The sequence below is a fragment of the Giraffa tippelskirchi genome, chromosome 7, assembly GCF_054371585.1.
Source record: "Giraffa tippelskirchi isolate mGirTip1 chromosome 7, T2T-mGirTip1v1.2.pri, whole genome shotgun sequence".
NCBI classification, from domain to species: Eukaryota; Metazoa; Chordata; class Mammalia; order Artiodactyla; family Giraffidae; genus Giraffa; species Giraffa tippelskirchi.
This window is the reverse complement of record NC_137281.1, coordinates 24,765,261-24,791,184: the sequence shown is the minus strand read 5'-3', so window position 1 is coordinate 24,791,184 and position 25,924 is coordinate 24,765,261. Positions and strand designations below refer to the sequence as shown.

The following is a 25,924-nucleotide window of genomic DNA, read 5'->3' as shown; positions in this document are numbered from 1 at the left end:
CTTCTTCCGCTCCCAGAGTGCCGCGCGCGTCGAGCTGGTTGTGTCACTCCTGCTCCAGCCTTGAGGAGGGCAAGTGCTGGGGAAGGCGGGACCTGGCTCGGGTGACAGGCTAAGAATTTCCCAGGTCAAGAAAGCTAACAGCTCACTAGAGACTGATAAAGGTTGACCTCCTGGTATTTGCCCTGTACTGTCACCGCTGTGACTTTTCACCTCAGAATCTTCTTAGCTCCCCTCCCCCACCCGAAGACTGGAGAAAATGCTGAGAAAAAAATGTAAATAGTAGTGTTTCCATCATTCAGAAAATGTTCACTTTCAATTCTAGTCAAAATCCTCCAGAATTTCTTAAGAGGTTGTTATTATTCAGTCGCTATGTCGTGTGCGACTCTTTGCGACCCCATGGACTGCAGCACACCCGCCTTCCTTGTCCGTAAAAGGCGCTTCTTAGAGAACTAGTTTTAAATCTCTAGCATTAGGGCATTCCCTTAAAATAGCTTTGGTAATTTATCTTATTATTATTTTATTGTCGGAGAATTTCCTCTTAATCTTTGCTGTGGGCTCTTAGCAAATAGTCAACCTGGCTATATTTTCCCATCTGTCTTTATATTACTTACCATTTAACAAGAGCTATAAGAATGAAAACTTATAAAAAGATTGACGGAAAAACTGGAAAGCAGTAAGGGAATACGTTTTCATATTTAGCTGGAAAAGAGAAAAAAGACTAAAAGAGGAAATGTAGGAAAAGAAGGCTTGAGCTTATTTGCGGAAGGAGGCAAATTTAAAATCCTTACCAGTCTAGTTTGCTGTCAACTTTGAGTTGCTGTTTCTGTAAGCAAAAATAGTACTTCAGCAACGTGAATTATTTATTGTTTGTCCTATTTCTAGGGCTTCCCTGGTGGCTCAGTTGGTAAAGAATCGCCTGCAATGTGGGAGACCTTGGTTCCATCCCTGGGGTTGAGAAGATCCCCTGGAGAAGGGAACGGCTACCCACTCCAGTATTCTGGCCTGGAGAATTCCATGGACTGTGTAGTTCATGGCGTTGCAAGGAGTCGGACACGACATAGCGACTGAATAATAACAACCAGTTTTTAAGCACCTTCCACCTTCCCTGTAACACCAGAGAATCTGACCTTGAAGAATGATCAGGAGACTTGTTCTGAACCTTAGCCTTCTTCCAGTATAATCAGGAAGCTTTTGATAGTCTTTTTTTTCCCTTCAATTTTTAAATTTTTAAAATTGGAGGATAATTGATTGCAAACTTTTGATATTCTTTCTGAGCCCTGCCTCTCACTTTCCTTTCATGTACTGATCCGACTTTTGGGAACACTGTTTTGGATTTTCCTCATTTCTTTTAATAGTTTTGATTTGGCTGTCAGGTAATTGCTGCTACTTCTTAAGATATTAAATAATAGAAATTTTAAATTAAGGAAATTTAAGTCAGCCCCATTGTGTGATGTGTTAAAGCTTGCTTGCTGGTTTTTAGTGCCTTGTTCAAAGTAGATGTTCTTGTTTCATCTTTTATATGATGCTATTAAACACGGGGTAGACATGTAACTGTTACAAAAAGATCTTGGAAGGGTTTTTTCCCCTAATTTTTTCAGATCAAAGGTTGATGTTAATTTTTCTTATGTGTCAGGTAAGGCATAAGACTTGAAGTCTAAAAGAAGCACGTTTTTGGACTAAATTATTTAAAGGATATAAAGAAGACAGCTTGAAACCATAAGTAAGGTATTTTTCATGTCCTATTTTTTTCTTTGTTAATGAAGCTGACTTGAAATAATAACTGATTTTGTAGCCACTAGGGGCTAAATTCATTCAGAGGAATGTAGAAGAAGACATAAGAAATCTACTTTCTTTTGTTCATTTAATTCTAGACTTTAAGAGGCTCTGATGAGAGCATGAGTGTAGTACATTTTATTTTCCTTTAACTGATTTATTCTTTTTTTTAAAGAAATAATTTTTAAAATTTTATTTATTTATTTAATTTATTCTTTATTGACGTATAGTTGACATATTATATGTTACAGGTGTATGATATAGTGATTCACAGTTTATAAAGGTTATACTCCATTTATAGTTAATATAAAATATTGGCTATATTCCCTGTGTTGTATAGTATAGTTTTGTAGCCTATTTTATAATAATAGTTTGTGCCTTTGAATCCCTTACCCCATGTCTTTCTTTTTTAGTGTTAAGTTCGTTTCCCAGGTTTATTGAGATGTAATTGATATGTAACGTGTAAGTATAAGGTGTCCAATATGGTGATTTGATACATGTTTGTATTGCAAAATGATTACCACAATAAGGTTAGTTAACACTTGCATCATTTCACATAATTACCATTTTCTTTTTGTGATAAGAGCATTTAAGAGCAACTTCAAATATATAATCAGTTCAGTTCAGTTGCTCAGCCGTGTCCGACTCTTTGTGACCCCATGAACCGCAGCATGCCAGGCCTCCCTGTCCATCACCAGCTCCCGGAGTTTACCCAAACTCATGTCCATTGAGTCGGTGATGGCATCTAACCATCTCATCCTCTGTTGTCCCCTTCTCCTCCTGCCTTCAATCATTCCCAACATCAGGGTCTTTTCAAATGAGTCAGCTCTTCGCATCGGGTGGCTAAAATACTGGAGTTTCAGCTTTAACATCAGTCCTTCCAGTGAACACCCAGGACCAATCTCCCTTAGGATGGACTGGTTAGATCTCCTTGCAGTCCAAGGGACTCTCAAGAGTCTTCTCCAACACCACAGTTCAAAAGCATCAATTCTTTGGCATTCAGCTTTCTTCACCGTCCAACTCTCACATCCATACATGACCACTGGAAAAACCATAGCCTTGACTAGACAGACCTTTGTTGACAAAGTAATGTCTCTGCTTTTTAATATGCTGTCTAGGTTGGTCATAACTTTCCTTCCAAGGACTAAGCGTCTTTTAATTTCATGGCTAGAGTCACCATCTGCAGTGATTTTGGAGCCCCCCAAAATAAAGTCACCACTGTTTCCACTGTTTCCCCATCTGTTTCCCATGAAGTAATGGCACCAGATGCCATGATCTTAGTTTTCTGAACGTTGAGCTTTAAGCCAATTTTTTCACTCTCCTCTTTTACTTTCATCAAGAGGCTCTTCAGTTCTTCTTCACTTTCTGCCATAAGGGTGGTGTCATCTGCATATCTGAGGTTATTGATATTTCTTCTGGCAATCTTGATTCTAGCTTGTGCTTCCTCCAGCCCAGCGTTTCTCATGATGTACTCTGCGTATAAGTTAAATAAGCAGGGTGACAATATACAGCCTTGATGTACTCCTTTTCCTATTTGGAACCAGTCTGTTGTTCCATGTCCAGTTCTAACTGTTGCTTCCTGACCTGCATACAGATTTCTCAAGAGGCAGGTCAGGTGATCTGGTATTCCCATCTCTTTCAGAATTTTCCATAGTTTCTTGTGATCCACACAGTCAAAGGCTTTGGCATAGTCAGTAAAGCAGAAATAGATGTTTTTCTGGAACTCTTGCTTTTTCGATGATCCAGCAAATGTTGGCAATTTGATCTCTGGTTCCTGTGCCTTTTCTAAAACCAGCTTGAACATCTGGAAGTTCATGGTTCATGGTTCAAATATATAATAATATAGTATCATTAACTATAGTCACCACACTGTACCTTAGATCTCCATTTTATAATTGGAAGTTTGTACCCTTTGACCAACAACTCACATTTTCCCCACTGCCAGCCTCTGGTAACAACTAACTATTCTACTCTATTTCTGTGGATTCCATTTTTTTCAGTTCTGCATTTAAAAGAGATCATATAGTATTTGTCTTTCTCACTGAAAAATTTTTTTTTTTAATAAATTTATTTATTTTAGTTGGGGGCTAATTACTTTACAATATTGTAATAGTTTTTGCCATACATTGACATGAATCAGCCATGGGTTTACATGTGTTCCCCTTCCTGGACCCCCCACCCACCTCCCTCCCCATCCCATCCCTCTGGGTCATCCCATTGCCCCGGCCCTGAGCCCTTGTCTCATGCATCGAACATGGAATGGTGTTCTGTTTCACATATGATAATATACACGTTTCAATGCTATTCCCCCAGAATGTCCCACCCTCACCTCCTCCCTCAGAGCCCAAAAGAGTGAAGTAAGCCAGAAAGAAAGACAACAATACAGTATACTAATGCATATATATGGAATTTGAAAGATGGTAACGATAACCCTATATGCGAGACAGAATAAGAGACACAGATGCATAGTATTTGTCTTTCTATGTGACATTTCACTTAGTATTAATACCCTCAAGATCCATCCATTTTGTCACAAATGGCAGGATTTCCTTCTTTTTTATGGCTGAGTATACATACACCACATTTTCTTTATTGACACTTAGGTTGTATCCATGTCTTGGCCATTGTGAATAATGCTACAATGAACATGGGGGTTCAGACATCTCTTTGAGATAGTAATTTCATTTCCTTTGAAAGTGGGGTTGTTGGATCATATGGTGGTTCTATTTGTAGGGTTGTTTTTTTTTTTTTTTTTTTTTTAGGTACTTTCATACTCTTTTCCATAGTGGGTATATCAATTTACATTCCCACCAAGAGTACACAAGGGTTCCCTTTTCTCCATATCCTCACTAATGGTTCTTATCTCCTATTTTTTTGATAATAGCCATTCTAATAGGCATAAGGCAATATCTCATTATGGTTTTGATTTGTATTTCCCTGATGATTAGTGGTGTTGAGCATCTTTTCATGTACCTGTTGGTCATTTGTATGTCTTAAAAAAAAAATCTCTATCAGGTTCTTTGCCCATTTTAAATTGGATTAGGTACTTTATTCCCTTACCTGAAATTCTTAGTGCTTGTGAAGTTTTTTTTGCATGTGGATGGTTGTTCCAATTGATGTTTCCAGGAGAGGATGAGTGCTAAAAATTCCTATGCCACCATCTTGTTCATATCTGTCATTCGTAATTCACCTTTGTCTTTCAATTTAGGGAGATAGCTCCCAGAGACCTTAGTATCTTGAAAGAGTTCTTATTTTTGTTATGTCCAGAACATGGAATAATAGTCCTGTGAGCGTGGCAGCAATACTTTGAACTCTGCAGCCTCTATTTATCATCTTATTAGATTTGGAAGAAAAAGATAGAAGATATGCCACCTTTAGTCTAAGCTGTATTCAGTGCTGGGGTTCGCACATCCTGCAGGGGTGCTGAACGTTCACCATTTTCTTTGGTGGTGTCCTGTTTCTCCGATTCCTTGTGTTTCCTATAGCCTTGCACAGATACCTCTGCATTTGAAGAAGCAGTCGCCTCTTCCAGACTTTCTGGACTGACTTCAGAAAAAAATAAACACCTTCATTTGTGAGTGAAGGCAGTCTGGAGTGTGCTATGGCTGTGGCTCTAGTGGTGTGGGGTGCTAAGTATGGGTGTGAGTAGAACCTCTGGGTTCAAGGGTGTGTGACTTGTTGGCTCAGGTAGGGGTCCACCACATCGATATTTGCATGATTTTTGGGGAGATCTGTGAGGGGTCTGCAGTAGCTGCAAGGGCTGTTGAGGTACTCAGTGGTGCCTTTAGGTCTGGTGCCTAGGTTCCAGTTCAGGTAGCAGTGGTGGTCAGAATCTGGTGGTATGCACATGCTTGGCAGAAGGGGCCAGCTGCAGGTGCCTGTGTGGGGGCAGGGCCTGCTGTAGACACACACGCAGTGATGAGAGACAGGGCCAGCAGCAGAGGTTGGAGCCAGCTGCGAGTTCATGAGTAGCCGAAGGGACCCTGGCTGTTGGTGTAGACCCATGTGACTGCATGGGTTAGTTGTAGGTGTGTGTTCTAGCTAGGCCATTCTTAATTGCTAGTAATGGTACCCTACCCTAATCAGCTGAAGCAAAGGGAAATTCATTATCTCATGTAACAAGCACATTCAAGGGCACTGCTTATTCCAGGGGCTCAGTTTCTCTTTCTACCTTTTAGCATCTTTCAGTGTTTTGGTTGCATTCAGACAGTTTTCCTCCTAGTGATGGGGAAACATGTTGATGGCTACTGATAGTCACAGGTTTAAATCTTTAAGGGAAGGGGGACTTTGGTCTCCAAACCTTTGTTTATGAAATTTGATTAGCTTTGCTGGCACTGGGGGCCTTTCTGAACTGACTGCTGTGCCCAAGGGAATATAGTTCTCTAAATGTCCAGTTTAGAATCAGTTTGGAGATGGTACAACTATGATGGATTGGTCAGCTCACCATGACCACATTGAGTGGGGAAGGAAAAAGGGGATGCTGTAATTGGAAGAGGGGAATGAATGCTTAGCCAGCAAAAACAAGTCTGTGATATAAAGAGCTTAGTGTGGTTCTTGGAACATAGTAAGAACTCAGCAGATGTTAGACATGGTTGTCATTAGATTGTAGGATCATTATTATTATTATATATTATAGCAGACTATAAGAATATTTTCTTGGAAATTCCTTGGTGGTCCAGTGGCTAAGATTCCTGCTTTCACTGTCAAGGACCTGGGTTCAACCCCTGGTTGGGGAACTAAGGTCCTGTAAGCTGCATGGCACAGCTTAAAAAAAAAAAAAAGAGCTTTTTTTCTTTTTATTAGCTGATGTTTATATTTTAAGTAATCCAGCAGTAAAAGAATTGAAATTGATCTTTTGCATTTGCTGAGTGTTTCTTTCTTTTTTTTTTTTTTGGCTGTGCCTCATGTGGGATCTTAGTTCTCTGGCCAGGGATCGAACCCATGCCCCCTGTACTGGGAGCATAGTCTTAACACTTGACTGTGAGGAATGTCCTTGTTGAGTGTTTCTTTATCCTTCTTTAGCCTCAGGTATATTTAGTTTATGGAAGAGTGTTTAAAAAATTCCTTTTTGTAAATGTCTAGGTGATCATTTTGATTTTTCAAAAGGCTAATTGTTGCAGAAAGACTGGATTCGTTTAAAGAGGTTTTCCTTGTTTTATGCTTTACACAAGTGATGGCCCTGTATGTTAGCCATGGACACCTGCATGATTGTTATTTCTCTTGTTGTTGTCATATTTCATGTAACTGCAAATTAAAAAGGACCAAAAAAATTACAGCAATTTCTAGTTTATATCCAGAAATGGAACTCTCCACAGGAACCCTTGTATGGTACAAATATGTTAGAAAACCATTTTCCATTGTGCTTTGAAAGCCTGTAAGGAGGCCACAGTGGAGCATAGTTCATCTGTCTTGGATGAAGCCCAGAGAGACTGCAGACTGTAGGAAATCTCCCATCTGAAGAGTTAATTTTCTTTCAGGATCAGTGTTAGTGGCTGCTGCGATTAAAACAGGACACTTTAAGATTGGTACAGGAACACTTATAACAGTTGATTATAAAAGAAAACCCAGGAGGCCAGATTCAGCCTTGGGAGCTACTTTGGTTTGAGCCTCAAAGACCTTTATTTTAAGTTTACCTTTTCTTTGATTACACATGTATTCAGCTTTTTTCTTTTTTTTTTTAGTATTCATTAATAAATATAAGCAAGCAACTAGTTTCATCTATGTAATATTTTAAAATATCTTGAATGCCATTTTTGTCTTTTGTTCCTATTCTTTTCAGAGCTACTCTTTTTATTATTATATATTGGAGCATAGTCGATTAGCAATGTTGTATTAGTTTCAGGTGTACAGCAAAGACATTCAGTTATATATATGTGTGTATATACTTGTGTCTATCTTTTTCAAATTCTTTCCCTATTTAGGTTAACCAGAATACTGAGCAGCTTTCCCTGTGCTATACAGAGGCACTCTAGATAACCGTGTAAAATTAAACTTTTTTTTTTAACCGGATTTTTAATTTTTATTTATTTGGCTGTGTCAGGTCTCAGTTGCGACACATAGGATCTTTGTTGTGGCACATGGACTCTCTAGTTGTGGCGTGTGGGCTCAGTAATTGCAGGACACAGGCTTAGTTGCTCTGCAGCATGTGGGATCTTAGTTCCAGGAACTGAACCCATGTTCCCTGTGTTTCGAGGCAGATTCTTAAGCACTGGACCACCAGGGAAGTCCCTTTACCAAATTTTTAGATGCAGATTTATGAATGTAGTGTGGAAACAAGTATATAAGGTTTGAGGACAGATCCTTTTAAAGTGAAAGTCGCTCAGTCGTGTCCTACTCTTTGCAACCCTGTGGACTATACAGTCCATGGAATTAACCAGGCCAGAATACTGGAGTGGGTAGCCTTTCCCTTCCCCAGGGGATCTTCCCAGCCCAGGGATTGAACCTCGGTCTCCTGTGTTGCAGGTGGATTCTTTACCAGCTAAGCCACAAGGGAAGCCCTTCATTATTTTAAGGACAGATATATTTTCCTTTATTTTCTTCAAGATAGTAAATCAAAGAAGCATTTTTTAAAATTAGAAAAACTGGGGCAAAAATATTAAATAACAGCTATTGGAAGGAAAAAAAAGCAGCCATAATCCTAATCTCAAATGGAGCAACTAATTTTGGTATTTACCTTTCAGTTTTGGGCACATGCACACATACTTCAGTTGAAATTGAAGTTTTAATGCAAGTAGAAAAGCTATTGAGAAATTTATGGTGAGTTGAATCAATTTGAAGTTGCTGTACTTTGTGTTTTAAGAATAGAGCAGTGTTTGTCTTTTTTTTGCTTTCAGCAAGAACAAGAAAGGGCAAAAGTCAGTGCATTGTTCATATAACATGAAAGATTCTTCTTGTAGACCTGAAAGTCAGAAGTAGGCATTAACCTGGGTTTGTGGTAGTACTTCATTATTATTGACATTCTCTCAAGTTTTCCAAATTTCTGCAGTTTGTTCCTTCAGGTACCTCTTCCATCCTCCAGCCAGGACCTTCAAGCCATCTTTCAAATTGCTGACATTGTTTTTTTCTCCCAATGCAAAGTGCTGATATAACTTCCTTAAAATCCTTCAGAACCTTTCCAGTGCCTACCAGATAAAATCTGAACTATAGGAAGGTGTCCAAGACTCTTCCTAACTTTGCCTCAACCATCCCCTCAGAGCCTCATCCCCTATTGCTCTCTCTTCTGTGAAACCAGCATGAAGTTCCAACCGTTTAATCTGTTTCCAAAGAAATGTACTGTTCCCTGTGCTCATCATTCTGTTTCTGTTTTCTGAATTGCCCTTGACCTCTTAAACACCAGAATTTCTAGGTATCTCTCAAGGACCACACTCAGTAGACCATCTCTTCTGGTTAGTTTTCTTTACCTTCCCCAGCAGTGTTGGTTCCTTTCCTTGAAGTCCCCACAGCACTTGGTACATATTTCTGTTGTATTGCTCATCATGCTCAGTAGTAATGATTCATTTGACATGCATCTCTTTAGTCTTAGTGTGTATGTGGAAGCCAGGACCATAGCTTAGTCATCTTATTAGTGTCTGCACCAGAGTCATACACTTGCTAACTGTATTGTGTAGCTTGGGTAGTGTGTTACACAGTACATCCATAATGTTGGTCAGTGATCTTTCAGCATGCAAAAAAGTAACAGTATTCTCTGTAGTTTCCTGTTTAGTCAGTGATCTTTCAGCATGCAAAAAAATAACAGTATTCTCTATAATTTTCTATTTTAGTCTCCCTGTATGCAAAACCAAAACAAAACCAAAGTTTTGGAATGAGCAAAGCTCTTTGATTAAAAATTTCCCATCATTGCCATGTCATTTTAAATATACCCGTTGTTTTGAATATAAATGAAGTATGTTGAAATATGAGTGAAAAAAAATTCATGGACTATTATTGATGAAACCATTCAAAACCAAATGGTATATTCTGGGTAGCTGTAATTTTTCAAAAGGTACTATGTACAATTTTAGGTTAGCGTCAGATAACCTCTTCACCTTCATTTCTCTCTTAACACCTTTTATCATAATTTCGGAAGCTCCCCTTTGTAGTTCGAGTTAAAAGTCCTGAGGCAAGCTCTTCAGAAGTCTAACACCTGCTTAGGGCTGAACTGGCAGGGGGAGAAATTGAAAAGCAGTGAAGAGTCTTTTCAATAAAGTACTTAGCATTTTAAATAGTAGATGTTTGAAAAAAAAATAATGGTAATAATAGTATTGGAAACTCTCATACCACCCCACGCAGAGAGAGGAATGTGAAGCTGTTTAGTGGATTCTTACTTTGAGTTCTCAAAATCCTTCATTTGCAAAGATACTTCAAACTTGATTTTGATCAAATTAAACTACTAAGAATGTGGACTTTTCCTTGAGCACAGATTTATACTTTTTCTTTTAAAATTCAAACCCTTTTCCTTCCAACATCAAAGAGAAAGGATTCAAGGCTTTTAGAATCTTATTCTTAAATACCAGAAACCCTGGGATAATGGTTAGAAAATTAAGAAGGGGGTTTTGAAATAATTAAATTTTGATTCTCATCTGCTGTTTCATCTTGACTCTCTAAAGTACCATATTCCAGGTTAATGACAAAGTTTTAAAAAGGTGCATGTGTTTTTTTAACCCTTAATGATTTTGTATTGTCCTCATGAATTCCTGGAGCCTTTTAAGATTCAGAGTCCCGTGGTGGACTTTTTGAGGTTACAAATTTTAATATTTTATCTTTTTGTTCTGTAACTGGAGGAAATTTAATTTGTTTTTCCAGCAGAGGGAGACATCTGACCATGAACGTGCTGCTGCTACTTGCCAGGGGTATTCTGTAGCCCGTTTTATCAATATACATAAAAAACTCAATGTTCAAATTAACTAGTTCAATAAGTAATTTAGCTCATTGATTTTTGGGCATATCCTAAGTGCCATTACAAGCTATGGATATTTTAAATGCCATTACCTAATAGAAGGAATGTTTTAAGCACCTTTTATTGATTTTATTACTGCTTTATTTTGCTGTCTTGGTTTAAAATCATTTTAACCACTCTGTAATCAAGAAGAAATATATCGTTGGTGAAATACAGTCAATTTCCTAAAAACCTTTGACATCGTTAAATAAGGAATTACAGTTGTTAAATCATGTCAGGCAATAACTGAGGGACAGAAGAGATATAAAATTTGGAGCAGTGGGCCAGCATACCAGTAAGCTGCATTGACCTCTAACATTCAGCTTCTGCATGTGACAGTCACACTTCGGGTTTGCTTATGGTTTTTACATCAGCAAGACAGATTTAAAATCTCAGGTATCAAGAAAGATGGAAGAACTATAGCAAAGTATAATACAGGGGCAATTATAGTGCTTTTTAATGACCTTTTGTAGCTTTCGGTAAAAAATGATTCTCTAAGCAATTTTTAAATTTCATTTGCTTTACTTGCTAGATTATAATATATTGATATTCTGCATAAAAAGGAATCAGAGGGCTCATAGAGCTTTTTTTTTTTTTTTTAACACTTTCTTTTTCTGCTCATTTGATTTTCTGTTAGCAGTATTACTGAGCTGATCAGCTGGTAGATAGGCAGGGACACCAGTCCATACACTGCTTAATCAAAGAGGTGCAGAAGTGGGTAGTGACCACTGAAGCTTGATACAAGCCTGCTAATGAGTTGATTGCATTGACATTTGATGTAATTTAGCCGTAGAGTGGCAAATATCAATACCTGTGTATGATTTGGCAGATGGTTGTTGAACTGCGATTAGAAATTTAGAATGATTCTCGGTAAAAGACCACCTGGCAGTAACCCAGGAACAGAGAACTGAGTTTTCACCATTAAATGGAATAGGTCCATAAAGTCAAGTGTTTTGATCATTAATAGAATCTTCCCTTTTCTTTTAACAAATGTTAGCTTCAAGGGGGAATTGATAATTATGCATAGGTCTATTAAATGATCTTAGGGAGAGCTCTTTGCATTCCTTCAAATGAGCTTGTATCTATAGCGTGGCGGTTATTCACCAGCAAGGAAGAAAACTAGTTAAAATGCTGATAGGTGTCGTTTCAAATATAGCAGGCACGTTGGAACCATCTTTGTAGAATTAATTTCTTTGAGGCTAAAAATCAGATTAGATTGTAACATTATAGATTATTCTATATTAATTTATATACTATATGACTATGTTATGAAGTAATTTAAGGTATACTGAGGATTGTTGTATGTAAGACACTCCTATAAGTGTTTGAAATATAAAGAGCACCAAGATGATGCCCTTCTTTCACTCAGTGAAGGAAGGGTGGTAGATGAACTCATACCGTGCACGTCCCATGGAAAGAATGGAATAAAGGTTCAGGAGCTGTGGGATCATAGAGCAGAGTAATAGGTTCCTCTGTGGCAAGAGGAGATGTCAGGAAGGGCCTTATGAAGGTGTCACTTAAAATAGATTTTTAACACAGATCAGCATTCAGAGGTAGGGGGACTAGCAATACAAAAGCTGTTTTAAAAAAATAGGTTTCAGTTTTTAGATCAGTTTTAGTTTCACAGCAAAATTGAGCAGTGAGTATGGAGAGTTCCTATATGCCCCCTGACCCCACAGATACTCAGTCTCCCCTACAACCAACATCCTGCATCAGAGTGCTACATTTGTTACAGTTTATGAACCTGTATTGACATGTAGCTATGACTCAAACTCCTTAGTTTATATTAGTGTTCACTCTTGGTGTTGTACATCTATGGGTTTTGACAAATGTATAATGCCATGTATCCACCATTGTAGTATCACAAAGAGTAGTTTCACTACCCTAAAAATCCTCTGTGCCCCGCCTAATTATCCCTCTTTCCCTCTGATCTTTTCACTGTCTCCGTAGTACAAAAGCTTTTGAAAGATTTGAACTGTTTCATACACCATTATATATATATATATGTATATATATATATATATATACAAATAAATGTGATGTATAAAGAAAAGTGAAATAAATAAAATGTATTCACTTTCCAGCTGAGGTGGTAGAATATTACCAATATTTCCGAAGCCCTGGTGTATTCCTGTCCAGCTGCTTTCTTCTGCCCTAGCAACACTTCAAATTATTTAATATTCAAAGTACACCTAGTTGCAAAGCACACAAAAACCTGAAGGCCCACGTCCCCCTTATTCTTATCTTTGGTTAGGTCCATGCAAGATGAAGTGAAGAAATGGGTTGATATTTGCCTACTGAGTTCAAATTACATGGAAAGCTATTTTGTGTGTGTTGTGTGTGGAAAGAAAGGGGGAGTCTTGGATAACCTAAATGACTGTCAAATTTGAAATAGAGCATAGTCTGATTTATTCAAATTATGATATCTGCTTCACTTTGAGCTTTCCAGACCTTTCTTTTCTTGCTCAGTATGTCCAGATTGAATGACTAACCTCAGTGCCATATGGTAGAGCCACATACTTGGATGTGGAGACTCATTCAAAATTTTCATGCATATAAACATCCGTGACAGCATGGAATACTCATCTTTAAATTTAGCAGCAAGTATTTTCAGAATTATTAGGTATTTTTATAATTTGGCTGATGTCCACGCTCTTATTCCTTTGGTTTCATTTTCTAGTTTCATAGGACTTATAGGTGAATATGTTTTATATTAAAGTCAGTGGTATGTTGAAAAGTAGACCTCTGTAGGATTCTTTCCTTCCCTCTCTGACCCACCCTATAGGCCAGTTCTTCACCTACACCTGATGATATCTCAGACACACCGCTTAGGTTTTCCAGCTACTCTTAGATTTAAGAAGATACATTCTGATTACCTCTAGTCATTATAACAGTCTACTTTTAGTAATAAAAATGACCAGTCCAGTGTAACATTCTGAACTTTATTACAGTCCAAACCACTCTTCTTGCCCAGCTTGGTGATGGGTTAGTTTGAGAATCCCACAGTAGGAAGTGGGGATGGGGTGACTTCTCCATTTTCCTTTTGGAGCTTCTCCTCCCCACTTATCCCAAACCCCGGGCAGGGCTGAGAGAAGTGAGGGAGTCTGGCAAGCGCAGGAACGTCTCCCTTGGCAGTCTTGTAACAGGTGGTGTTTTCTGGGCGTGGCAGATGATCTAACTCTGGAGGCACACTCCCCCGGGTGCCCCCTCCAGGAATGTAGGACAGCAGCTCACATGCCCCTCCTCTGCATTCCAAGGTCCATCTCTAGCCTCTTTCTACTGGGGCTGACCCTCTTGAGTTGGGATCTCTTTTTAAATGACCCCCTGACTGCCTCTTTTACATAGGGGCCAATCATGCAATTGCTGTGGGGATTAAATGAAATAACATATGTAAAGAGCTCTTCCTGGCACTTATCTGTTGAATAAGTTGATTTGTGTTTTACTGGGTACCTTCTCTCTAGGGGCACTCTGCAAGTGCTTTATAAACCTAATCATAAACCAATCCTAGGAGATAGATTTGAGAAACTCCAACTCATTAGGTTATTTGCAAGGTCACGAAACTAGAAAGTGGCTAAGCTTAAATTTGAACCCAACTCTGATGCAACACAGGAGTCTCAGGTCCTTTGGACTATGGTCTGTTGCCTTCTGAAATAGCCTTGCATGGGCCATATTGTTCTAGATCCTGGGAAATCTGGTTAATACTCTTGGATTCTAGTGCCCGTTCTACCTTATCAGTTTCTTAAATGTCAGGTATGCTATAAATCTACAGGAATTTAGATTTATCTTGTACTCTAGCTTGGATACTTTCACTTGACTATGTGATATTTGAACAACCTTAGTTCCTTGACATGACTCCTTTATCTCCAGAGATGTGGGCTATGTTTCTGATCAACTCAATCAGAGATTCAAAGAAATTTATCCTGATAATCTAGAAATGCTCCAGTGCTTCCTTGGAGTTCATAGCACATGTGGAGTTTTGAGCCTCACAGAATAATCTCTGCTAGGTAACCACACATCTTTCTTTTGCCTCCGGTAGTCTGGGGATGACAGAGGATGAAATGGTTAGATGGCATCACTGACTCAGTGGACATGAGTTTGAGTGAGCTCCGGGAGTTGGTGATGGACAGGGAAGCCTGGCGTGCTGCAGTCCTTGGGGTCACAAAGAGTCGGACATGACTGAGCAACTGAACTGAACTAAACTGAATATGAGAACTGATAACCAAGACAGCTCTCCAAGCTGCTGTGCTGACTGCTGCAGATGACTCCAGGTTGACTTGTGCAGATTGGAAATCTCAACAGAGAGCCCTAGAAGAGTTTGGAACCTTGTTTATTCTTATTCACTTGGGACAGTGGGTTAAGAAAATCTACTTTGGAAAGAATTGCCCAGAGTTAGACTCGTATAGAGCAAACCATAGAAAAGAAACAAAATCCCTAGAACATTAGTTCTATTTTGTTTTAGTAAAGTGTCATTTACTGAAATCCTAATGGTAAAGCCAGGTCCTGGATATACACTGCTGCGAAATGTGTACTTAATCTGTATGTTCTAGAAACCTACATTGAAATTAGCTATTGTTTAGCTCCTTTAACTTTTGTAGCCCACCAAGCTGCAAACTGCCACAAATACGTAATTCGAAGATCTGCTTTTCATTTGCCCTGTTGCTTGCAGCAAAGAGAAGTTGAACCCCACATTGTAAACTGGCCAGTTTCTGTATTCAGCCAATTTGAATGGATAGCTGTCCCTTCTTTACTCTGCTGTGGAGATATTGTCAGAGGGAAATGCATTCAAAAATCTTATTTTGTGTGCTGTAAAATAAATGAGGTCTTATGATAAGAATACCGAGTCTAGTTAGTCCTTTTTTTGGCTCTGTGGAGAACTTAGTGATAATCAGGAAAAGACATTTCTCATTTTTTGTGCCTCAGCTTCCTCTGCAAGAAAGTATAAGTAATAAAGCCTGCTCTTGAGGACTTTGTAAGGCTGTGTGGCAAAGTATTTTAAGCTCCTTGGAGAAAAAGCCTACTCAGTGAAGTTGCTATTCCTTTTAACGTCAATTATGTTCTGAAACACGATTTCAGAATTTCAGGATCCCAGGACCTATGATTGAACTGGCAGCTGATCGATTCAGTGAAATTCAGCATTCTCTTTCTCGACAACACACCAAACTTTGCCTTGGCTAAAAGAGGTAAAACAGACGATTATGGTCAGAAATGTAATAATAAATCTACTGTAACAACCTTCTTTCCACCACATATCTTTTCTGGTATTTATCTGAATATCCATGCTTATGAAAACTAGAAGAGGTTGTAATTTCAATAGTACCAGCAACTCTGTGAGTATATAAAGCCATTTAAATTATGAACTGCTTTTATTTTTCCAAGGCGCATGTCTGAAAAGAAAGATTTTCATTTTTTTTTTTTTTGGAAAGTTTAAAAAAGGAGACAAACAGTTAAAAGTATGGAAGTTCCACGCATGCTGCTTTTTCTGCACCTTGAGGACTAGAAAAATCTTTAATATGAGACTTTATTTGTACAAAGCAAAACTTCAAAACCACTCAAAAGCTTTTCTTATTAACTGCTGTCAGTCCTGTGATTTACAGAGGCAATAAAGAACTAGAGGGGGCACATTTATCATGGAGTTCAGCACACCAGGAGCCATTTTCTCCAGCGGTAAAGGCTAGTGATAAAACAAATTCTTTTGTTCTATAACCAAGACACATTCTCTGTTCCCTGCTCTCTAAACTTGGGCACGCCAGGCTTCTCTAGTGGCAACTTGGCACCACTTCATCCACACCTAATGATAAATTGTTAACATGAAAACATTGATGACACACCTGGAACACCTGGCTGTGAAAGGTGCTATGTGTTTACCTTCAACACACAATAGTTAGCTCCCAACATATTTGTAGTATTAATTCCTAGTTTACCTTGAACAGTGCTTCGTGTGTGTATGTGTGTGCACACTTTCTTTGGTTTCAGAAGGGAGTAGATGGAAACATTAAATAATGTGGGTTTTATTTGTTCAGTAAAGAGCGTATAAAATTTGGATTTTGGGAACTGGACATTTCTTATTGTATTAAAGAATGCCTCATCTGAATTTTGATACTGAAAAACAAAATCAGTTCCAGTACACATTTTTTATTCAATTTTCTTTGTGTTTGATTTTGATTTTGTATTTTGTGTTCTAGGCAGGTAGGTGTGATACACTTTAAAAAAGTTATTTATTTTTTAATTGAAGGATAATTGCTTTACAGAATTGTGTTGGTTTCTGCCAAACATCAATATGAATCAGCCATAGGTTAAGTTGTCTCTGAGCATTGATTGTAACATTTGTGGGTTTTTGAAGTGAATATGTCAAGACTTTGAGCTAAGGTGGACGTAAAGGCTACAACAGTTTTGCTCTTTGGGAGACTTACAAAATGGAACAAAATGGAGCATTTTGGAATATTCTGTAATTGAGTACATCCATCATTCAGTAGTATTTATTAAGCGCTCACCTGTGCATGACAATGTTCTGGGCACAAAGATTATGGGGAAAAAGGTCAATGACATGGAACCAGAGACAGTGGTAGTGTTTATACCTTTGGGAAAATGAACACAAATATTAAATTGTGAATGCTATTCCTAATGGAGCAAGTTATGTAGTTAATTTAGTCTCAGAAAAAGACAAGGACACTCAAATAAAATCTCCTGGCCTTTCCCTATTATACAATCAACTATGCTCTTATTGGTGTATTAATGAAAAATAGTGTGTTTGAAAGACAGTAGTAAGGCAGAAGACGGAAAAAATTCAGGAAAAAAAATTCAAGCCAGGTGCTTTTGTGACTCATTGGCCACTCTTAAAAACTTGTAGCTGGGAAGGAATTTGGAATAGACTTATGTGGGAGTTTCATTTATCCATCTGCTCTTTGCAATGTATGATTTAGTTGTTAAAGTTGTTCGCTTGCTTCTGTCACTATCAGTTTCTTTTCAGAGGAAGGAGAAATAGGTCCTTTTGTCAGTAATTTGGCAGAAGTGCTGAAAAACCCATTATCCCTGTTGGAGAGAAAGCAAACCACCCCTGATATGTGAGGGCCTGGCAGGCTTCATAGAGAGAGATGAGCCCAGCAAGAAGGTTCTAGTGAAAGGTTTTTTTTTTTTTTTTTTTTTTTTTTTAATTTTCTGGAAGATACTGATTGTTAGACATTCTTTTTGAAACCGTCTAACATTTTCTCAAAGTTATCTGCCCCTTACTCTCCACTCCCAAAACAAATTCGTTGGTATTAGAAGATATGGGAGAGAGAAGGGAAAAAAAGCACAGTCATTTGAATAAAGAAGTCGTATCTTTTATGTACTTTATGCTATATTCTGTGTACTTGGGAAAGGGCTGCATCTGTCCAGAGGATGGTGGAAAATTGAATACTATGCTTCATAGTGTGCTTCTTCTAGTATTTCCTTAACCAAAAAGGAGCAGCTGTTGGGTAGCAGAGAAAGCACTGTTACCAGCCTGAGCATATGGAAGTTTGAAGCTTTGGCTGATTTGGATGTCTGGGCAACGGTTGCAGAAAGACTGTCATAATTGTTTGCTGTGATTTTTGGTCCACACTTCAATGTTGGAAGGGAAAACTTTTTACAGACGCTTATTTTTTTTTATATGGCTTTGAAGGGAATTATATTTTACTTCTGACACTTATTGTATTGTAAAATCTCTCGTCTCTGATATTTAAAGGTGGAAACTTTTAACTTTCTTAAAAATCCAACTCTAGGGACTTTTTAGTACTAAAGCCTCTCAAATAATCTTAAAGCTTTGAAAAATGAAATACTTTATTTTATGAAGCAGTTTTGGGGTCAATTTTTTTCCCTAAAATGTATGCTTTTATGTTGGGTATTTTAAAGACCAGCTGTTAACTGAAACCAACCGTCAACGAAGTTACATAAAGTTGTGTTTCCTATTAGTCTTGTATCTTTCCTATTAGTCATTTGTGAAAGGATATAGGAACATCTAAGAGAACTCTAAACAACAATTGAAAAAACAGATGTCAAAACCATATTGACTTTATAGTTTGCTATTTTTTTTTAAATAGGAAAGGAGCTTAGTAATTATTAGTGGATTATGAAATAAGGCTTGTGTTGCTAATTTATCAGAGGATTATTTGTAGTATTTTGCAGTTGAAAGTTGGTGTTTATCTAGAATTTCAGAGAATCAAAAAAAATCAGTTGAAGTTTATGCCTGGGAGGACCATGAAGGAGGAACTTTGACATTTTTAGTAGTTGGGCATGCATGGGCCTCTAAAGGTGTGTTTATTATGTCGTCATGGTGAGCAGTGAATTAAAAAAATAACAAGACTGCTCCTTGGGTAGTTGTGACTTATTGGTAGTTATCTTTACAAGAGTTCCATGCTGACTTAAGTAAAAATCTTTGGGGGAAAAACAACAACAACAGCAACAACAAACTTTATTTTTCCAATAAATTCAGCTAAGAGCCCATAGGCTTCCATGACACTGCACTGAATTATTATTAATGTGCACTGCTGTGAAAATAATGCTTGCTGCTGTTTAACAGTAACCCCGTCCTCTGGAATTTTAGGCAAGTGGTAGGAAAATGAGAGGCAGATTTAAGTACTGCTGCTGAATTAAACGTGCTGGTTGATGGGCACAACATTTTTATAGTTACTTGTACAAGGGAGTGTAGAAAGAGATCTTTATTTGGGGTCAGGTCACATGTGGGACCGGTTGTTTGAGAGGGAATTTTGGCAAGCACGGGCATTGCTCCTGTTCAGCCTATTGCCTTGGATGTCCCAGTTACAGCCTTCTCTTGAGGGTTATATATGGTGTTTCTTGAAGGCAGGGATATGATCTTTTAAGGATCTCCCTTATTGATTTTAGGAGTCTGGTGTTAAAATCAAATATTGGATACATCATTTCTCATTAGTACTTTTTAACTTGAATGTTTAGTAGACTTGATTTGAAGTTCATTATTATGATTACAGATACCTTATCTATTTGGAGTTATCTTTAAGTCAAGGTCCTACATTTTCAAACGTGTATTCCACTATTCCTGATAATTAATCTTCCTTCTCCCTACACTCTCATCTTCTAGCCATGCCAGACTATCTGCTGTTCTCCACATATGCCCTCTCATATGTTGCCTCTCTAGCACCTAATATCTGTGTGCCTTTTCCCACACTGTGCAGACGGAATACTTATACACCTACCTCTGTGCATTGTATAAGGTCCAGGTCATAGTATATTACTACTGAGAGTGATTTCCAAAGCCGTGCATATACTTGCATGGAGTAGACTTCTCTCTGTCCTCCTCCCCTACCACACTCATTTGTTACAATGTTAGTGTGTTCCCCCTTCTTCTGTGGATGGTGGGCTCTGGAACTTAGGGGCTGCTGCTGCTAAGTCGCTTCAGTCTTGTCTGACTCTGTGCGACCCCATAGACGGCAGCCCACCAGGCTCCGCCGTCCCTGGGATTCTCCAGGCAAGAACACTGGAGTGGGTTGCCATTTCCTTCTCCAGTGCATGAAAGGGAAAAGTGAAAGTGAAGTAGCTCGGTCGTGTCCAACTCTTAGCTTTGTATCCTACATGTGGTCATGTACAGCACCTCACATGGTTCTACAGGGTAGGTAGTAGATAAACTTTTAGCAGTTAGAATCCAGTCATGGATGATTGGAGATCCCTTATAAAGATGAGATAGTCAAGGAGTTCTGGACACTATTAATTGGTCATGTAAGTGTAATTCTAATGGATGGAATTTAATTTTATTTCATTAAGGAGACCTCATGGCCAAGAGGGTGACAGATGTCACTAAAGGGTGGGGTTGCATACTTCAACTCAGTGTGACTTTCTGTTTAGGTGGAGAAGCCTCAACAATGTAGTATTTTGGAGGACATTTAAAATATTATCTAAGGTGCTTTTGGTACATTTTCAATTAATCCTTAGTTTTCCACAGGTACATAGGAATCTTAGAGATTGCCTAAAGTCACCACCTTCCCTAGGCAGAAGTCTCTTTCTAGACCTTCCTCATTGTGTTTCCTTCAAGACATCATTGTCGTGGAGATTGCCACTCTGACCATTAAAGGAAAGCTGGGGAGAGGGTAGAAAGTTTCTTCCTGTGATGGCTTGTTCATAGTTGAAGTCACTTTTCGGCTTAAGTGTTCTCTTTTCTAGGCTGATTATCTCTAATTCCCCCACCGTGTGAGTCCATCTTGTCATCCAGCACAGCTGATTGAGATGCACACCTTATCAAAGTCACCTGCCAGTGACTGATCCAGTTTTCTGTCTCTGGAATCTGACTCAGAGACAGAAACTGTAGTTAACTCTAGGGAGCTGAGCTAAAGGGACATGTTGGAGAGGAGGCCTGAGTCAACACATGGCAAACCAATGTCAGATGAACTAAAGTTATGGTACAGCCATAACCACAGGTCAGAGGGAGCTTAGTGTATAGAAGATGGAGCAGAGCCACACAAACAGAATTAGACACAAGACTCGTGAAATTCCATAGAGAGTTGGAGAGAGAGCCTATGTGTGTCCCAAAGGTGGGCCCTCGTGGCAACTGGAACTGGGAGGCCTTCTTCCAGTGGCATCTATCATACTGATGTGTGGCACAGGAGAGGGAATGTCAGCAGTTACTCAGGAGGCAGTTTAGTGCTCATCTTCTGAGGCAACAGTGGTTTAGATCATAGATGCTGATATGAGACTGCCAGGGTTTGGGTCCTATCTCTGCTACTTACTACTATGTGACTTTGGGCTAGTTACTTACTCTTTCTTGGGGCCTTAGTTTCCTCATATGCAGGGTGGACACAGTACTAAGACCTACATCATAGCATTGTTGAGGAATCAGACAAAATGTGTAAAGCATTTTACTTGAAAGAATACCTGGCCTCCAAAGTGTTAGCCATTACTATCATTAAAAATAATAATAGTTGCGGTTGTTTTAGTGTCTGAAAAATTGTTCAGACCTTATTTTTGAAAGTAAAATATAGTGGTTAAAATGGTGGACTCTAGAGGCTGACTGCCTGCTTGGTTTAAAATACCACCATTTCCAGCTTCTTCAAGTTTTATAATCTTCTTGTGCCTTGGTTTCCTTATTCATCTAATAGTGCTAATACAGAGTTCATGTGAGTGAAAGTGAAAGTATCTCAGTCATGTCCGACTCTTTGCGACCCCATGGACTATACAGTCCATGGAATTCTCCAGGCCAGAATACTGGACGGGGTAGCCTTTCCCTTCTCCAGGGGATCTTCCCAACCCGGGGATTGAACCCAGGTCTCCCACACTGCAGGCAGATTCTTTACCAGCTGAGCCATAAGGGAAGCCCAAGAATACTGGAGTGGGTGCCCTATCCCTTCTCCAGCGGATCTTCTCAACCCAGGAATCGAACTGGGGACTCCTACATTGCAGATGAATTCTTTACCAACTGAGCTCTCAGGGAAGTTCATGTGAAAAATAGTGCTAATACAGAGTTCATATGAAGGTTAAATGAATTAATATGTGCAACATATTTGGAAAAGAATGTATATAGAAAGGATCTCAATAAATATTTTTACTACCTCTTGTGACTTCAGCATGCCTTTGGATTTTCACTAAGACATTATTTTAATGAAGCTATAGGAGACCTAAGTATATTTACTTGTATGACGTTCTGTCTCATTTTCCTCTAGGAGTAATAGTCACTCTGATAGTCATATCCAACTGATGTAGGATTTCACCAGCAGTCTACGAGGTAGAGCCTGAAGATGTCTTGAGGTCTGTAGAAAGTGTGCATTTGGAGTTCAGAAAGAGGTCTAGAAAAAAGTTATCGATTTGAGTAGGTATAGCAAAGGTGATGGGCTTCCCTGGTGGCTCAGATGGCAAAGAATCTGCCTGTAATGTGGGAGACTTGGGTTCAATCCCTGGGTTGGGAAGGTCCCCTGGGGAAGGGAACAGCTACCCACTCCAGTGTTCTTGCCTGGAGAATTCCATGGACAGAGAGCCTGATGGGCTACAGTCCATGGGTTTGCAGAGTCAGACACCACTGAGTAACTTTCACTTCACTTCAGCAAAGGTGATGGGAATGGACAAGGTCATCTTGGGAGAATTTCAGAATGAAATGAGAAAAGGCTTGAGACAGATCCCTGAGGTTTTGGGGGTAGTGGAGATTTTGGAGTGGGGTAGAAGGTGACAGAGGGACATGAGCCAGCAAATAATACTCAGTGTAGTCAGACAACTGGTACTAATAATGAGCATGGTTGAAAGCATACTGTGTGTCAAACATGGGTCCAAGTTCTTTTATTCATTTATTTAATCTTCTCAACAACTCTTAGGTAGATATTATTATATTCTCACTTTACAGAGATACAGAGAAATTAATCTGCCCAAGGCTGCAAAGCTAGTAATTGATAAAGCCAGAGGAATTTGAATCTACAATCTGAGTCTAAATCTTACAATCTTTTTTTCCTTTTAATATTTTTCCCTTTTGTTTGGATTTTAAAAAGTGAAGTATAGTTGATTTACAATGTTTTGTTAGTTTCTGCTGTGTGGCAAAGTGATTCAGTTGTGATTCAGTTATATATTATTTTTCATATTCTTTTCCATTATAGTTTATTATAAAATATTGAATGTAGTTAACTGTGCTATACAGTAGGACTTCATTGTTTATTTTATATATAATAGTTGGTATCTGCTAATCTCAAACTCCTAATTTATCCCTCCCCACTCATTTCCCCTTGGATAACAAAGATTTGTTTTCTGTGTCTGAGTCTGTTTTTGTTTGTAAATAAGTTCATTTGTATCACTTTTTAGATTCCACATATAAGTGATTAGATCTTAGAGTCTTAATGACTATACCAGATGGCCTCCAAAGGCAAGTAAAATAAAAATAGAGACTAAAAGTTGTCCCTGTTGGCATTTAGATTGTTGATGCTTTCTATTTCAGCTTATTTCTTTCATTGTTTCAAACCAACAGCACATGATGTTGTCTAGTAATAGCAACTTCATGGTATATTTAGAAGGTAAACAGTTGTGAATTGAGAAATGAAAGTGTGTTGGTCAATTTTTGCTGCAGTAATAATGCATAACAAGCAACCCAAAGATGTCAGTGGTTTACAACCATAAGTGCTATTTCTTGCTCATGAATCTGTGGGTTGGCTCTGCTTCAGGCTATAGGATGGGTTAGGTTGGTTTCACATATGTATTAATTTGTTATGGCTACCGTAACAAAATACCACATCCGTGGTGGTCTAAACAACAGAAGTTAATTTTCTTAAGAGTTCTGGAGGCTAGGAATCCAAGATCATGTTGTCAGCAAGTTTGGTTTCTTTTGAGGCCTTTTTCCTTGGCTTGTAGCTGTCAGCGTCTCACTGTGTCCTCACTTTGTCCATTCTTTCCTCTATCCCTCTGTGTATGAAATTTCCTCTTCTTATGAGGACACCAGTCAGATTGGGTTAGGGTCCACTCTGATAGTCTCATTTTAATTTACTCACCACTTAAAAAACCCTATCTCTAAATACAGTCACAGTTTGAGACACTGGGAGTTAGGACTTCAATATATGAATTTGCTGGAATGGGGCCCCAATTCAGCCCACATCAATGTTTCTCCTTCTTCTGGGACCTGTGGCTAAGTGGGACAGAAGCACAAGATACCTCTTAAGGTAGCTTGGAACTGGCAAACTGACCCTTCTGTCCACATTCTGTTGTTTAAAACAGGCTTCATGACCAAGCCCAAAGTCAGTGGGATTGGGTCAGTACTCCATCCACAATGAACCTGTGGGATTAGTGCAGAGGAGAGGAAATACTGAAGACCAAATATAGAATTCACTACAGAGCACTAAGGGCTTCCCTGATAGCTCAGCTGGTAAAGAATCTGCCTGCAATGTGGGAGACCTGGGTTTGATTCTTGGGTTGGGAAGATCCCCTGGAGAAGGGAAAGGCTACCCAGTCCAGTATTCTGGCCTGGAGAAGTCCATGGACTGTATAATCCATGGGGTCGTAAAGAGTTGGACATGACTGAGCGACTTTCACTTTTATTCAGGTGTTTACACAGAGTTAAACTGTTTAATTGAAAACCACAGTCCGTACAGAGCAACTTTCACTCATAAACCAATAGCAAGTCTTTTCCAAGAGGTTTTGTTAAGGAAAGTAGAAAGATGGGGTAGTAGGTAGATGGGACACCTGTTCTCAACAAACGTAGTTGGTGTGTAGCTAACAGATTTCGGTGACGGTCTTTCAGAGCAAGCCTACCAGTGGCATGAAATGGGGCAGGAGTGCCTTCTCTACCAACCTTGACTTCTTGGTTATCCCTAAATGCCTCCTTTTTGTTCCTATTCTTGTATGCTGAGTGCCTTTCCCCATTTTTATTTTCTTGAATAACCACTGTTCATCCTTCAAGGCTTAGTTCAAAAGTCACTTTCTCTGTGATGCTTCTGTTTCCCTGAGGCAAAGCAGGTACTTCCTTTTCTATTCTCTTACAGCATCTTTGTTTTAGCTTTTATTACTTTTTAAATTATAACTTTGTGTGTAACTTAGATATCAGCTTTTCTCTTGTCCTCCGGGTCCAGCATCATCACAATCAGTGTGTGCCCTGGGTCTACAGGATGCGAACTTCAGTGCTGCTTTGGGCTCACAATCCTAAGTGGCCATCACCACAACAAAACCTGAAATGATAACTGCCACCCTTACCCCCTGCACGGAAACAAAAACTAATACTAAAAATTTAGGTTCACTTGTTAAAAGTCTTAAGGGAAAAGATGTTTTTGGAAGGGAGGTGGTAGAAGAGTTTACATCATACTCTAAGGCAAATAACTACAAAAATCCCTTCTGGACATTTCTACTCTTGTTTCGTATTTCTTCTTAGTCATTAGAGATTCTTTGCCCAGCACTGCCCAGTCCCTCTGGCTTCTGCATGGCTGCTGGCTAGATCAGTGCCATTCACATAGAAAATGATGTATGTGGTGCTCCCTGGAGTTGTGTGTCTTGGCCCTGGGCCAGTTGTGTCTTCTGCCTTGCACATCTGCCTATAACCTTGGGACTTTCAGTTGCTGTTCCCTGTTACGCAAAACAATTCAGCCTGCTCCATTTAGTCATCCAAATGCATAGTGATACTCAACCCAGAAGAAGGGAAATAGGAACCACTGACTGTAGAAGGAGGTTTAGTGACTATTTTTGATTATTTTAGGAGGCCCTTTGGTGGACCATACCCTTAGGGGCCCATCAAAACATTTTCTAAACCAAGTTGATGTTCCCGATAAGAAATTTTTATTGTAGTTTTTGTGATACTGC

The 25,924-nt window shown here is 39.0% G+C and overlaps 1 long non-coding RNA gene across 1 annotated transcript in view; it reads left to right on the top strand.

The window, feature by feature from the left end:
- Positions 1-14: 14 nt before the first annotated feature.
- The window catches only part of LOC145514581 (uncharacterized), a 216,427-nt gene continuing 190,517 nt past the window's right edge, over positions 15-25,924 (top strand). The window contains exons 1-2 of the long non-coding RNA XR_014060251.1: positions 15-124; positions 1,634-1,725. This is a non-coding gene — a long non-coding RNA (uncharacterized LOC145514581). The remainder of the gene's footprint in view (positions 125-1,633; positions 1,726-25,924) is intronic.